Source organism: Heliconius melpomene, chromosome 19 (assembly GCF_056956725.1).
Source record: "Heliconius melpomene rosina isolate 202511_hmr_F chromosome 19, ASM5695672v1, whole genome shotgun sequence".
NCBI lineage: Eukaryota > Metazoa > Arthropoda > Insecta > Lepidoptera > Nymphalidae > Heliconius > Heliconius melpomene.
Window position 1 is genome coordinate 335,377 of NC_140407.1, and position 17,011 is coordinate 352,387.

The 17,011-nt window shown below is 34.9% G+C and overlaps 1 protein-coding gene across 3 annotated transcripts in view; it reads left to right on the forward strand.

The window, feature by feature from the left end:
* Positions 1 to 954: 954 nt before the first annotated feature.
* The window catches only part of Oamb (Octopamine receptor in mushroom bodies), an 84,844-nt gene continuing 68,787 nt past the window's right edge, over positions 955 to 17,011 (forward strand). For all 3 annotated transcript variants that reach the window (XM_085203017.1, XM_085203018.1, XM_085203019.1), the window contains exon 1: positions 955 to 1,101. The gene's annotated coding sequence lies outside the window, so the exon portion shown is untranslated. The remainder of the gene's footprint in view (positions 1,102 to 17,011) is intronic.

Consider the following 17,011-nt stretch of genomic DNA (forward strand, 5'->3'; position numbering starts at 1 on the left):
CCTTTTACAAAATAAACACAAATCTTGGATATTAGAAGGTCTCAGCAAACAATTAATGATTGTTCGGCCTCTCTCTTTAACTCTACATCTGTATTTACACAACGGTTATTAGGAAACGATGGCTTTTAGCGAATTTTGTACATTCCTTGTTTAATACAATCTAATATTTACTCAGATTCACTCTTTATCCCGTACTGACTTAGTGTTGGAACTCTATAGGCAATCCATGACGGACGGAAATCAACGCCGCGCTTTGATTTCTTTTTACTGAGGAAATGAAAATTAGTCATACATGTTCTTTCCACTGCGTCATTTTATCTATACATATAAAAGGACTTGTCCTCACTGACTGAGGTAAGACGCACGCACAGCCGTAACCGCTATGCGTAGAAACTTGAAATTTGGACAGGTGTTTACTTTCGTATCCTGGACATCCACTAAGAAGGAACTTTGAAAAATTTTAACCCTAAAGGGGTGAAATAAGGGTTGAAAGTTTGTATGGAAAAATCTTTAAATCGCCACCAATTTTTATAAAATTTAAAATTCAGACTCTTAAAAATATTTCATTTAACACATGTTTTATGTTTATTAGAATTCAACCCCAAAATAAACAAGCAAAGCTGCGTGCGTCCGCTAGTTTTATATAAAAGTGTAAATCCTTAATTAATGAAATGTCTAATCTATAGTCAATAGAATATAGTTTTCATATTTACGGTGTATATTAAATGTATATTAAACTAAAGAAATTCTTTGGCTGAATGTCCTAATTTCAGGAAGTACTATTTCAAATTGAAAAATATAAGTGGTATTATAAAAATATAGAAAAAATAAATATACCCTAGTTTAATTATAAATTAAAAAAAATCAACAAAATGAGTTAAAAGAGCTAGAGCTTTACACAGTTTTCTGAATGGATTCAAACCACGCATGTCCCTTCAGTATTGGAGAGGACGCGGTACGAAGTGCGCGCGTTGCTGTCGACACAAAGTTTGTATGGCGATACTCTACGAGCTTTCAGGTACGGTTTAGTGTCGAGTGTAGTGTGCATATTAGTTGAAATTGTGTAGTTTCTGTGTGACCGTGCTGAAAATTTGGATTTTGGTAAGTCAGAGTTAGTATTATTTTTTAAATAAATAAAAAATAAGCTTTTAAGACTTTTATCAAACATTGACACAATTTTTACTTTAAAAAATACTAAATTAAATTAAAAATAAATAAGCTTTACGATGTATCCCGCACACACCAGGGTAGGCAGAAGGAACCTAGTGTTAAGGCACTCCGTTACCCACTTTCCGCTGTATTATGGAGTCATTGTATATTGAGTGGCGAAACTCTGCACCAGAGCAAAGAAAAGAACATATACATTTAAATAAATATTTAATTTCCTCGAGGGGGGAACAAATCACAACCAGCTCCGTTTACAGACACATTTTGTGCCCCTGCGCCATGACTGGCCTCATAGTTATCAATTTAATATTATCCATTTAATGATAGCCTCGAGCGCTTAATAGGTAAAATATCATTATTAGTTATTTCCCCTAGACCAAGCTATCTTTCATACTATTTGTTTTTTTAGCTCCATGCTGCATCCCACACTTAGGGGCAGGTGGGATCTGCAGGGTAGGTAGAGGGAACCTGAGGATCTAGTATTATATAATATTTAAAGTACGTAAAACACGTATATATTTATACCCTCCAAAAGTAACAAGTAAGGAAATGTCCATACCATATCATTGCAGACACAGGTAACCATAAATATTCACTATATATAAATTTATATATAAAGTTAACACTATATATAAAGTTAATATATAAATAATAGATAAAATAATATGAACATATTATGGCATATTCAAATGACAAAAAAAAGAAAAGCACGTTATAAAATCTCTATATTCTCGTGTGAACGGAAGCTAAGCCGCGAAAGCTTAGATAAAAGCATTTTAACTCGACAGGGACTTACCAAGTCTGAGTCGAATTTAAAGTTCTTAAATTTTATCTTATATTTCTGATTATTTTTTCTTGCATAGCATAATAGACTGAAGGAACCTATTGTTACGACTCTTCGTTTCACACTTTCCACACAACTTATAAGATATTAGGAATCGAGTGGTGGTGTTCAAATCTACAAATTGTGAAATAGGAAATTACTTATTGGGTTCTGGCAATACAAATCATGGCCATGAGTTCCATTACTCCTCATTTCTCGAGTTTGGATAGGAGGTGGGCAACAAAGTGAGTAGATATAAAGTTCTCTCTGCCTGACCTGCTATAAGGTATTAATCGAACTGTAAAAAATCCACGCAAAGGTACTTGTAAGTTTCATTTTGTTAGCACAAGGGTGTGTGTGACTGTAAACGCAATGATGAAAATAAACGGGTTAAATTCCCATTCAGGGAAATGGAATATTGATTATTTTCATATTTCTCGTTCTGGTAACGAGGCAAAGCGCGGCGATAAGTCGCTCAACACACATTGCCTCAGAATTCAGGGGAACGCAAAATGGTAGTCGTCTTAATGGGAACGGCGTGTTAAAACACTAAGTTTCCAGGTTCCCTTTGCCTACCTGCTGTCTGCGGTATACAGCGCGGAACAACTCTATCTCTTATCTATAATCTCAAGTGCTTGAATAATATTTTCATATATTAGATAACACTACGTAATATGTACACTGTTCACAGGTTGGTTTCAAGAGAGTGGCCACTTTGCTGATATCAGCTAATGCTATTATTATCTTGAATAAAATATGTACCTACATACTACATACTTCATACAAATGTTTTTGATAATAGAAATGTTTTTTGTTACATTCTAAAAGTGTATAGCATTGTAAATAGAAGAAGCATAGTGTCCGTTCCCCACTCTCCCTCACGTTACCAGAACGAACAAATGAAAATAATTCATTTTCTTGAATGGGTTTGGACACTCAACCATCGCCTTTGCTGACAGTAGTTGTGTCTTATATAACATATACTCGTACGTATTATATCATATACAATTGAGAGCCAATATTTTACAATTTATTTATATAATATACATTAGCTTAAAATAAAAGGGCTTAAATTATATTAACTTTAAAAAAGCATTGTTTTCTAATTTATCATAGTTAAAAATATATTTATAAATGAAATATTCTCGTTGATTGACAGTAATCCTATACTATAAGAAATTATAATTTTTCATCTTTAGCGAATAACTTTAATAAGTTACAAAACTTAAAGTTAGTTAATAAGTTCTTTAAAGTTTACCCCAAAAGCTTTTCGAATATTCTGGCTAATTTATGTAATCTACAGAATTATTTGAAATTTACATTTATCTAATCTAATCGGATTTTTCAAGACTATTGTGTCTTAGGAGGACAGCGTTTGACAGTAAACACGGTAACACGGATGGTTGTGGGTTCAATCCCCACTGTTGTGAATGTCCTTGCTCTGGTAACATGAAAAAGCAGGTCGTTGAGGTATCGTTACCTGATACCTGACACGTGACGTTTCCTCTGCCGGGTTGATATACGCGGGATACAGCGTGATGCAAAAAATTAATACTTATTATGTAATCGTGTACTTTAGTCAGATGGGCTAAATCAAAGTAAATATAAAATTTGCCGAATATATATCTTAAAATTGATCGCGCCTTTTAGTTGCGATTACATAACGTTGTTCCAAATTTTGTATTTAGGTGTCAAGGAAGACGCTTATCACGCTTTAAACGTAATACTTTGTAACCTGTCTGATTATATTTGACAGGAATCCCGCATAGAGCCTAATGTTAGCCATCTAATTTAAAAGACATTGCGTGTTAAGTGGAGGAACTCAACCTCGCGCTTAATAGGACAGCCTAACAGAAACATAACGAGATTGATATTGAAGTTCATAATTATGTTAAACTACAAACATTAAGCTATATTTCCATATATCCCCGCTAATATGAACACGTAACAATATGAACACATTCCAATAGATAAATTGATCTGATTTGTACCACCTGACAATATTAAAATCTAAACGAACAACGCCAATGACTACTTATTTCCTTTAAGCAATGATTATTTTCATTGGAAAGGTATGAAAATAGGCATAAAAGGAAATTGCGTATTATTAGCGTCAAGTCGAACAGAAAATTGGCTCTTTCCGGTACAAGATTGATTGTTATACCATTTTTAACTTTGCTATTCATGTTCAACGATACATTTTCTGGAGCCGGTCACATATTTTGATGTTATTCAGTTCTTAACAATTCTAAATAGCAAGGTAGGCAGGTAGCAGAGAGAATATAATGTTAAGATACTCCGTCTTTCGTTTCCCGCCCTAATACGAGACACAACATATTATACAGCAACATATATTAAAAATACACAAAAGAAAATGCTTTACATATTTGGGCACAGGTAGACAGGTCAACAATTTCTATTTACACAATAAATAATAACCAAAGTGTTATATTGAGATTTATGATAGTGTTTTTGATTTTTTGCCAAGAACCTTGGAGGATCCTTCCAAAGTTTGGGACCTGCCAACTGGCTGGGACACGTTGGCGCTCTTAGTTTGTTATCTCAATGCTATTATAGCGCCGCAGTGGCGCAGTGGGGCACTCTAACCGTGACGCTGGTAGTCCACATTGCGGACTGGCGCAACTCAACACCGCACTTCGTGTAAATAAAATAAAATATTTTTACCCTGTTCAGGGTCATTATATTCTTTGGAACAGTACAACATATAAAACTGCTATGACGGCCAAAATAAAATCATTTATTGTACCGACGACATCGACGTATAGTCCACTAGTGTGGCTCTGTGGCTCTGTGGCTCTGCTATTCAACATTGGAAGTATTCCAAAGATACCTTGCAATTGGATCTTTTTGAGATGTATGTATACGTGTGTATAATTTATGAGTATATGCCATAAATATATATATTGCGGCCGTTGTAGCGCAGTGGGAAAATGCGCTTGTGGTTTATTGGATCAGGAAAATGATTATATTCAAATTACCTTCACTTCTCTGCGCTGATAGACAAGGCGCGGCGTTAATTTCCGTCACTCAGTATGACTCAAAGATTGGGCAGTAAGTGGAGATACTAGGTTCTCTAATTCCCTTGTTAAGCGGGATAAAGCAAACTGAGTGAAGATTTGAAAAAAGATTAGAAAAAACGGATATTGTTATCAATATAACAAAACTGTAATTATAAATAATGGGTATATATTTAAATCCCGCCCGTATAAAATTATTGACTCTGTAATTTGCATGTATAATAAAAGTATAAGCTCCAAATCAAGCCCGGTGTATAATTAAACCAATTTGTCAGAGTTATTTCGTTCCCCAATTTCAGACACACCTTACCTTAGTGGGTAAGTGCTATGTAGAATACCTTCAACAGTTTGGTTTTTGTTTAATACTTTTTTTACCATTTTTTTCTCATTTGTTTACAGATCAAGTGATACAGCTTCACGTTTTTCCCGCAAAACAGGGTAGGCAGAGGGAACTTAGTATCAAAGAAAAGAAAAGGAACTCAGTTCTAGGATTAGTTCTCGAATTCCTGTTTTATTTCAGCTATCTCGCGTGTTACGGGGTAAGGAGAGCCCATATGTTAAGAAGTTCCACTCCTCATGTTTAATAAATGTGAATCAGTAGTTCCTGAGATTAGCTCGTTTAATAAAACAAACTCCTCAACTGTATAATATTTATTACTATAGACACTTCATAAACAAAAAAAACTTTTTACATTCATATAATATATATTAAAGGTAGTCTCTGTTCAAGCCCGTCTGTGCGTAGAAAATATCGACACGCACATAGTAAATTAAGCCTATGGATTCAGCAAAGCATTCAGCAGCTTATCCACTTTGATTAAAGTCTAAATTTTGTTTTTTGTTCTTTATTGTCCAAACTGATTTAATTTTAGCATAATTTGTAATAAATAAAGAATGAAAGATAATAATAAATGTAAAATGAACGTTCTTCTTAAATGTTATTGTTTATATGTTGAAGTATTTTGCCAGTTCAGAGTTGCCTTCCTAGCCGTTGACAATTTTATGTTCGTTCGACTTTTTTTAAATATTGAATAGGCATTAAGTGGTGCCTAGTAAGTACCTGTTGACTCAAAAGGGCTTGCAAAACTCTATTTGAATAAAGAATACTATGATTTGAAATAAATTTAAGCAAGAGATCACATAAGTTGAGCCTTATGTAGAGGAGAAAAAAGTGTCTGGACACAAAATTGTCTCTGATTATCCTGCTTTATACGAAAGATATGGAACACTAAACTCAAATCCATAATCGTAGAATCAATCAAGCACAATATTTCTACCGACAACTGTCCGAGTTTATTAGACATTTCAAACTGTCTTATGCAGATATCGGAATAACTCTAGGTGGGAAGAAATATAAACTACAGTAAAGTAAGGACGCGGTTGGACTGCATACTGGTCCATCGTGTAGCATATAAGCTCCAAGAGCGTCACCTGTAGTGGTATATAAATATTTCGGAAAGAAGTCCCTAGCCATATATATAGGACATAAGAGCTAATGTCCTAACTACCGTTGCTTCGTTTTTTTTTCTCAGCAGAACACAGGTCACAATCATTCGCATCAACCATCGCGTTTATACTTAGAATCTGTGCTCGTGTGCCAAGCCTTTTTCAGGAACCTATAATTACATCCAAAAATAATTAAAATAAAATTTCCAATAAAAAAAAAATCTAATTAATTTCACGGCCTTCATCAGAAAAACCATTAATAAATGACAAGAAATATATCTGCTACGTAGTACAAAGGAGGGAAAAGACAAACGATTTTTAACGAATATAAGAATAAGTCAAGTGCGGGTCGAAGAAACTTATCGAGGGCTCTGTAGTAATTCTATAATTGTAGCCAAAAGGAAGTATAGATTTAAAAAGTTGTGATACTTTTGTTTGCAGGCGCATGCATTAATTTTGTACGCAATTAAATATAAATGTAAATTTGCAAAAAAGTTGCAATTTTTTGTTTTTTTCTAAGTATTCTCGGTGATTTACCAAGTAAATCGGTAGACTTAGATATTTGATATTAACTTCTGTTCGATATTTCCATAACTTATTGAATAAAAAAAAGATTTTAGCGACGGACAGACAGTCAGTGAAGTGATCTTATAAGTTCCTACAGGTCAGGTTCCTTTTCCTTTGAGTTAGTTAGTAAGGTCATCCTATAGGTACTGTTCATTTTTTCTTTATTTAAGTACAGAAGGAACCCTAAAAATACACAACGAGCCGCTGACAGCAACCCCTAATCGAATACTGGAAACAATTCCAAAGGAAATATATTATTTTGATAATGCCTTTACGATTCAAAGACTTTTATAAAGTCACTTTAAAATTTTCCATTTTCAGCTAAAACGACAGATATGTTCGGTGGTGTTATGTGGCGGATAAATTGTGTTTTTTGATTCCCGGTCTATTTCATATTATGTGGGTCTTTTTCTGAAGTAATTTGTACCAGAAGCCAAAAAGGTACAGTGGCAGACTATCTGGTTCTTCTCTAACGAAGAAATTAAATCACTTTCTGGCCGTGGTCTGGTAGCAAGATAAAGCGCGGTGTTGGTTTCTACTTAACATGCAATGACTCGGGAAATGGGGGGAGCGTTAAGAAAGGAGTATCTTGACACTAGGTTCCCGTTTCCTATCGAGATCTAGCGGCAGCATGAATTTCGTTAAAGCTGCCATAAGTAGACTCAACATTATTACTATAGTTAATATTTTGTTCTAACTTCCTGTACCAAAAATATTGATGTTTCACCGCCACTTGGCGGTACATGGAAAGCCGAGTGTTAACATTAGATTCCTTCTGACTATCTTGCTTTTTGCGGTATACACCGTGAAGCATGAGCCCACCATCGCCGCATACAGACTCACATTTTGAGCTTTACAAACTTCTCTGGAGTACTTCCCTTATCTACCATTTCATACGTTTTAAAGCGAACTTTGAGATAGGCTTACATGAAATGAGTTAAGTTTACAAATTAATGTTGAGTTTGCATGCAAGTCCAGTCAAATTACAAAATTTTCCTCTAGCTCTATGTAGTTTTTTAATAAAATTATTCGCCTAAATTGTGTCTTTTTAATTTTTTTCTTTTCTCTCTTTTGCTAATGTCACATACATACTAGCTTTACTTACAGAACAGTTTACCGTTGAGCAAAGGTGTTTTAGGGCTCTACAGTTAAAATTAGATTTTAGGATGCTAAAATATGAAATATTATTCACCTACTAAAAATAAACGGTAAATAACAAAGCTAGCTTTACATAATTAATATATTTTTTTAATATAAGCAGTGAGATTACTTATTCACGTATGGGGCCGTAAAAATATTTAGGTATGTAATAAATATCAAGTATTTGGAAAATATGCTCAAAAATAATCAGCTTCAGGCACGTATCCCGCATGTAGCAGCTCCTCACTTTCCGCTTATTTCTGAAGGCATTGCGTGTTCATTTCCACGAGTGGGAATAGAACCCACAACCTGTCGTGTTTATAGTCACACGCTTGTGCCCCTGTACCGCGGCTGGCCTCAATTTGTTCTTTATATAATATTTATTTTTTAAATAATAATAGAATCGACAAACAAACTCAACAATACCAAAAAGCATAGTTTTCAATAATAATAACAGCGTTTATCCAAGATAGCAAATAAGGAAAGGCCCCACTGAATACTACGTGACCTTTAGGTAACCGATGCCAGTAGCCAAGCCTGAATCGACCCTAACGAATCTCCGGAACTGGAAATGCTGTAATATGTGTACTGATTAAGTTTGCGCACGTTATTTTATTTTTACAACGCTTTAATCGACCATTGTGGGTTTGAATCTTATTTAGGGCTTCTCAACCCGCATTGGCTCCAGAATTCGGCGGAAAGTGGGAAATGGAGGTCTTATTTAGGACGGAGTGTTTTAACACTAGGTTGCCAGGTTCATTCTGCTTATCGTAAAACTAAAAAAGCTAGAAAGAAGAACGGAGTCTTACGTACACATACACATGTCTTTAAGTCTTTCCAATCACAATCTCTACAAGTCTGATTTACATTTACGAAAAATAAAAAAAAAATAGCTTAAAATACAAAATTAGTAGTTTTTACTTTAGTTACAATGTTGAATAATATTACTTTATATTTTAAATATATTTTTATCATTTTATTAGCATTCATCTCTTACATGTATTGAAGCTTGCGTCTTAAATACAATAAGTGAAAAATAATCTGACTGTGCGTTCGTAAAGTTGTCTATTTCCCAAAAATATTTACATTTCCATTTCAAAATAACTTTAAGAAAAAAAAATGCAAAATAAAGAAAAGTAGACAAAAATGCGAGTATATCTTGTAATCTTCCTAAGTCATGAGTTCCTAAGTCGTGACGTAGTTAGAACTAAGCACGTTGAGTACTCACAATAGTAAAGTTCAAGTAAACGGTCAAGTTGGGCGATGACAAAGGTAATTATCTCATGGGATGCTGCTCAGAACACCACTGGAGGCAGGTACCGCAAGGCAGTATGCGGGCCTGTTATTAATGCTTTGGAAACTGCGCCTCGAACTTATATTAACTCTATTGCCTATTGTCTTTATGCTTTTCCTTTTCATGCATTTTGTGCGCAAAATACCTTCGGGGTACGTTATTTATTTCTTAATTTTTTATATATTGTATTTGAATTCGGACTAGCTTTTTTTATTACGAACCAGTACGTCGTAAGATGAGCGCCATCGATAAAACAAACTTTTACACTTTATAATATTAGTATAAATATGAGCCTATTTCAAACCTTTAAACATCTCTTCAATTTATGCAACATGCGAGTCTTTGATAAAAAAACATTTGCATACAAAAACAAAATAAAAGGTAGTAAATGGGTGCTGATTTGAATTTTTTCCATATATTTTTATTGGCCATCACAGGTTATTGTAATGAGAGGACACCCCTGTCCCGTGTCACGTGTCCCGTCGGACATTGCACAATTTTATTACAATATCGTTATATTGTTATAAAAAGCAATCAAGCAGTCGTGGCGCAGTGGTACAAGCGTGCGACTCTAAACACGACACCCGTGGGTTTAGTTGCTAATCGGGAGTACAAGATATGTCGCTTTGATAACCAGGCAAAGCCCGGCGTTAAGTTTGACCACTTAAGGCGCCTCGAGAATTTGGCGTCAAGCGGGGAAGGAGACTAAAAAATGAATTTCTCGAAAACATGCTTGACAGACGCCCAACTCCACCCCAATTCTTCGGTGGCACTTTGATCGACATCCATACTGTTCCGCTAACATTTCTACACTCGTAGCCGCAGTCGTAGCCGTTCAAGTTGCGGAACTAAGAGTTCTGCTACTGCTTGTTAATACACACGGGAACGGTTCTTAGCTTTAAGTACATTTTAGTTGTTGTTTTTGGTTTTGTGCAACATTTATAATTTTCTTTTGTTTTCACGCTTCGTCTAACTTTTATTGGAGAGTGGGTTCAGTGTTGAGATTCTGGTCAAAAGAATGGAATGGAGTGTTTTGACTCAAGCTTTTCTACGTTTATCTTATTATGTTCAGCATAAATCGAAATATAAACAAAAGAATGTGCTATATGAAGTCTGCTTTTTAGGTTTCTTCTATGAAATATTATGTCAACACATGGCGGAAAGTGGGGAACAAAAGTGACTTAATGGTAATAAAGTGTTTTAACACTAGGACCCCAGGTTCTCTCTGCCTCTATTAACTATTAACTTATAGGCCAGTCATGGCGTGTTTTAAAACTAGGGTTCCCTCTGACTCCCCTGCTGCGTGCGGAATACAGCGTTAAGCTGATCTTATTAAATTATAACACTCCAATAGATCTCCATAACTTATAAACCGATTAAGCTCACCAAAAACTACAAATTCAACATTCTGAAACTAGAATTATAAATTGATGTATGAATGTGTATGTGAATGCGAATACCCAAAAACATTTGAACATTCTGCCCGCACATAGTTCCATCAAACGAACTAGTTCGTTAACTATCTATCAGTGGGGGGGGAGGTTCGCATTGCTTGCATTGTACATAGCTTATTAATATTAAATTTAACTTTTGGGGCAGTGGGACAGTGTGTTAAGTTAGCGTGATAGTTGCAAGTTCAATTCTTTTAGGTGAAAAAATATATTAAAATTTACAAAAATTAGGCGGAGAGTGGGAAACGAAGTGTTTTGACATTAGGTTCCTGCCGCCTCAGTAAAGGAAGGCTATAGATTATATAATTTCACGTTAATTGATTCTATGTATCAATTAAAATGGTAAGGACGTCGTCGCAGTTGTGAAATGATGAGTGTGAGTTCTAATATCCGACTGCTAACGTACATGACATCTTGATAACTTGACGCGGTTCCTAACTCTAAACCAGTATTCCGTATAATATAAAAGTTTTAACCAGCTCTGGCGTTTCGAACATACCAGTCGACACCAATCAATTTTTCAATGTCAGGTTGTACAGAGAACATCAGACATATTCATTACAATAAAAAAAATAACGTTTCGCCATTTAAAACCCTGCAAATACATCTCTCGGGAGAAAAACAAACAACAGCTTGTAAAAATTACCGTCTTAAAATTTTACTTCACCAACTTAAATAATAATTTCGAGTTGATTTAGATTATTCTACTTTTTTCTTTCAAAGGAGGATGGAATTAAGTAAATTAAAAGGAAAAAGTAATTTCGTTATAAAAATTGTGTTTTTTGTGTTTGAAAAATCAATGTCTATGCTAGGACGTAGGAAGGGCCTCGTGGAAAGTCTTCAGTTACGATGACACTCGAGGACGAGGTGGAAGAATTATTCCTGCTAAGGACACAAACGCGACATCGACCGCCTTAACAAAAGTTGTAGCTTTTATGTTATTAGGCTACAATTCATATAAATATGTTGTAATATAGATAGAGCGCGACGATTGTGGGCTTGATTCCGACTCGGGAAAGTAAATTGTTGTTATTTAGTTGCTCTGGTAACTAGATAAAACGGGGCGAAGAGTTCTACCAATAACAATTTTTTTTTCATAGCTTCTCGCTATATTCCGCCTATTACAGGATGTACAGAGGGAACCTGGAAACCGAGTGTCAAGACTCTCCATCCCATTAAGACACTTTCACGTAAAGCTCGATGCTATGAACATAGATTATATTGTGTAACAAATATTATCTACATAAATCCATAAAAGATATAAAAACATATACATAATAACAATACCTATTAGATAAAAGGTCGTAAGTATCAAACGTGCTTTTATTTAAAAACCTCAAATGTACATTGTTTATGATATCCAATAAAATCGAGAAAGGCTTGGGCTATAAAATAACCGAGCGGGCCATTTTTAATGATTTATAGATTTTGAAATCCTAACAATGGCCGATAAACGTCGAGCAGTCAATTTCAAGTTGTTTCAGTAGATACTTTGTAATTGCTGATTATGTTGTTTTATTCATCGAAGCAATATGATATTTTTTACGCTCCATGTAGACGAGTAAGTAGAGGAAACCTAGTGCTTAGACACTCCGCGCTCCACGCAACGTCACGTTTACAGTCAAATTCTGTACACCACGCTATGATTGTGGGTTAAATGCGCACCTTGCTTTACGTATTATGTTTCCTTTTCAAGTACCTATTATAATATTATTTGAATAAAGCTGATTGGCAAAGTGAACTGGCTGGCGTACGAGTATATGCCATACCTGAGGTTTTACCCTCGCAATAACACCATATTATACAAGCTTACCCTTTACTCTGTAAATACCATATTGTACAATGGAAACTTGAATATGCCAACTCTAATATGAAACAGACGTAATTTTATGACTCTCCTGCAGAATAATGACAAGACTAGACAAGATCAACTTGCTCAAACTCAGAAAGAGTAACAAGCGAGTAACGGAGTAGCTCATCACTCTATCACTGTTACCACGAAATAGAAATAATAAAATACAAATACATAGAAAGTTAAAATTTGGTATGTATGTAGCTTCGAAAGTGCAGGCAAAGACTTTTGTTTTTATGGAAAAAGACAAAGCAAACGAGCGTACGGGTCACCTGGTGGTAAGTGATCACAGGCGCCCACGACCCCGTGCAACATCAGAGGAGCTACAGGTGTGTTGCCGACCTAAAAATGATGTCTCGAAATTCCTACGGGAACAGGAAAAATCGAGATTTTTAATTGTATGCATTTATAGTTCACGCAAAAAAGTCGCTGGTGACGACTATACTGTTTATAGATCCTGACAATTCAGTTTATATGAAAAGATAATACATTTGCGTACATTACCATCATCATTATCACCAAAACGACGGTGCTCGGAGCTGGCGGGTCATAATTGATACCAATCGTCGACGCGCTAATGATCCAGCTGTTATAAGTTACGGCCCTGGTTCAAGATATAAGCGTTTTCTATTTTAGAAATTATATATATTTTCCTCATTATGCTTATGTGATAATTGAACTTAAAATGAATTTGCTTGTCCAGTAGATACTCTACGTTGTCAACTGCACCCTGGGTGCACCCTTAGCATAGTAATATTAGATAAATATTGTAGTAATATTAGAAAAATATTGTATGGAAGCAAGATGGGTAGAGAAATAACTGGAGACCGTCGGAGCGCAGAGGAATAGTGCCCGATTGCAGACGCGATGGACGTAACTCCAGGTACTTTATCTCTTTGGGTGATACCGCATATAGATATTTTGGCAGCACCCAGTACTGCCAAATACACCCTTATTATACGATTAATCTTGTTTTTGTAACCAAACCATTCAAAACAGATTTAACATTTTTATTAGCTAAGTATGTTTAATCAAATGTGAGTTTTGACTGCTAGCTTTTTGCATTAGAACATAGTACATTATAAATATTTGCCTAGTTTTTCTGAAGGTATGGTAGGTATTAAGTCGAGATCACTGCAGAACGGAGTGTCTTAACACTAGGGTCCCACCATCTACATTGGTACAAGCGGGATACAGAGTCAAGCAAAAAAAATGTTTGTTATAGGACCCTAAACTTAGGACTGTCATAATATGTCATTCCACTCTTTTCTTACAACTTGAGACGCTATCATAATGGCCCTCTAACGTAAGCCTAATAGGAATATCTACGACATTACTTTCAAAATGATAAAATATACACTTTTATTGCATAAAAGGAGAAAAATTGGGGACATCTAAATAATTTTATCACCGCAAAGCTTTATGAGTTGTTAAAGTTTTGCCAGCTTTTCCCAGCAGGACTGCCTTCCGGACCTGAGGAAGGATCCTGTAGTAATGAAAGTACTGACATTTTTAATTGTCTTGATCTAAAACTGTATGTAATGGATTGATTAAATTAAGAATATTTGATTTAGATTTTTAAGTTATTAATTGTTCAACACTGAAGTCTGTCGTGGCGCAGTCCAGGGGTACAAACGTGCGACTGTAAACACGACAGTTTCTCTGTTCGAATCCCACTCAATGAAATTAAATATTTAATATTTTCATTTCTTTGCTCTGGTGACAAAAGAAAGCGCGGCGTTAAATTCCGCCACTGAGCACTTAATTTTTTTATGCAAATCGCTAATTGGGCGGAAAGTAAGGAACAGAGTTTCTTAACACTAGATTGTTTCTCTTTACCCAGCTGTATGCGGGATAAAAAGTGAGGGCAAAATATAATAATAAATACATTTTTAAGCTTCACGTTGAAAGCTACAAATTTGGTTCGTCCATCCAACCAGTAATTCTTAGTGAAGAATAGAGTTATACAATTCTAAACACTTTCTCCTAAAATGCCTCAGATATATTAGGCAATCAAAAGCAAATTCAAATAGCACTTATCTGTTTATCTATATCTACAATCAGTCACTATTTTAGTTACCAACAAAAGGTATACATGTATTAGATAAATGACGCAGATACCCCAACGAGGGCACAATCTCAACAAATATTATATGGCTGCCTTGTAATTAAAGTATAGTCGAAACAATTGTTTATGTTGTGACGTATATACTCCATGAGGTCCTATTGTTACAAATAGGAAGCGGTTAACGTTTTTAAAAACAAAATAAAAACACACATCGTCTATATGTTTTCAAGCAATGGCCGCGATTGACGCAATTCCATTGCTTTTTTTAGTCTTTTTCATTTATATCTATCATCTAACCTCTTTTACACGAATTTGCTAACACTATACATATTTAGTACTAGCCGTCGTTCGCGAGTTTGTTTGCGTAGACCTTTGGTGTAAGATAGATAACCTCCTTTTAAACAACTTTTTCCTGAGGCCGTAGGAATTTTGAGGCTTACGGAGGATATTAGGATTCTTAATTTAGTAGTTTCGTCTACGTTGTGTGTGTGTTAACTTAACAGCTCACCTTACACTAAATAAATTTTAATTTAACCTTAATGTCGTTTACTATTCAATTTATATATTTCGACTAGTCTTAACGGAACAAGTATTTAATTATTTTTCATTTTTTTGGTGCAGAAAATAAAAGACCGTTTATTTGTTTTAGGTGTCGAAGCGTTCACAAATCGGGGCTAATCTCTCTGTTCGGGCTCAATAATAAATAATATATATGTATATTAGACTATGGATGAAAAAAAAGTTTTTCATTTTTGGGAAAAAAATGTAAAAAAGCGCACTCACCACGCATTGCCTCCAGAATTCAGCAGAAGATGGGAAACTCACTTAACTCTAGGTTCCCTCTGCCTACCCTGCTGTGTGGGGGATACAGCGTGAAGCTGATAAAAAATATGTTTTAATTGTATTAGGCCTTTATAGAGTAATTAAATCTGTATAACCTAAACACTATTTACTTATTTTGTAGTTCACATTCTCATTCTCAGTTATTTTCTTTTTGAAACAATAAACTATAAGCATCACGTCTCATAAAATGTTAAAGCAAATAAATAACTCGGTGTCAACCGTTCTATGATCCTAGCTATTTCGCACTTGGACGGTTCTCATATACTGTAGGTACAGATAAATCTTTTGGTTTCTCACTATAAATGTACCAAGGTATATGTAGGTTCTAAGTGGATTTTTTGTGGGAAGGGAGGGTTATAGAGGATTGAATGGAGGAGGGTAAGAATGCGGAAGTTTTATGAAACCATCTAAATTGACAACGCTGATAAGAAAGATTATAAAACTTACATAAATCGATGATAGATTTTGATAATAGATTGATCTAATGCATACTGTACTCCACTGTGCATTAGCCATTATAATACGTTGTCTAGAATATCTTAATATTAGATATTTTAATCAAAAAGATATATCATTCGATGGGGCGGATTCAAAAAATCAATATATGGTTACTGATAAGTAAGTAGAGAGAGTAGAATGCCAAGACACTCTGTTTCCCCCATTCTGCCCGAATTCAAAGCGTAGTAGCAGAACTGAAAGATGCACTTTTCTTCCTCGGCTTGTTAAATTTAAGAATAATAATACCCTCGAATGGGGTTGCACCAACGGTGCGTTTAGAGTTAATGCCATTGCGCCACGATGGACTTAAAACCTTATATTAATCTATATATATAAAAGGACTTGTCCTCACTGACTGAGGTAAGACGCGCGCACAGCCGTAACCGCTGTGCGTAGAAACATGACAGATGTTTACTTTCGTAATCTGGACATCCACTAAGAAGGGATTTTGAGAAATTTTTAGCCTAAAGGGGTGAAATAGGGTTTGAAAGTTTGTATGGAAAAAAAATTAAATCTTCACTGATTTTTATAAAATTTGAAATTTAGATTTTTAAAAGTATTTAATTGAACACGTGTTTCGTCGTTTTCTAGCATTCTCCCCCTAAGGGTGCAAATAAGGGGTTGAAAGTTTGTATAGATTTTTTTTTAAATCGACACCAATTTTTATAAAATTTGAAATTCAGACTCTTAAAAGTATTTAATTGAACACATGTTTCATGGTTTTCTAGAATTCTTCCCCTAAGGGTGCAAATAAGGGGTTGAAAGTTTGTATGGAAAGATCTTTAAAACGCCACCGATTATTATAAAATTTTAAATTTAGACTC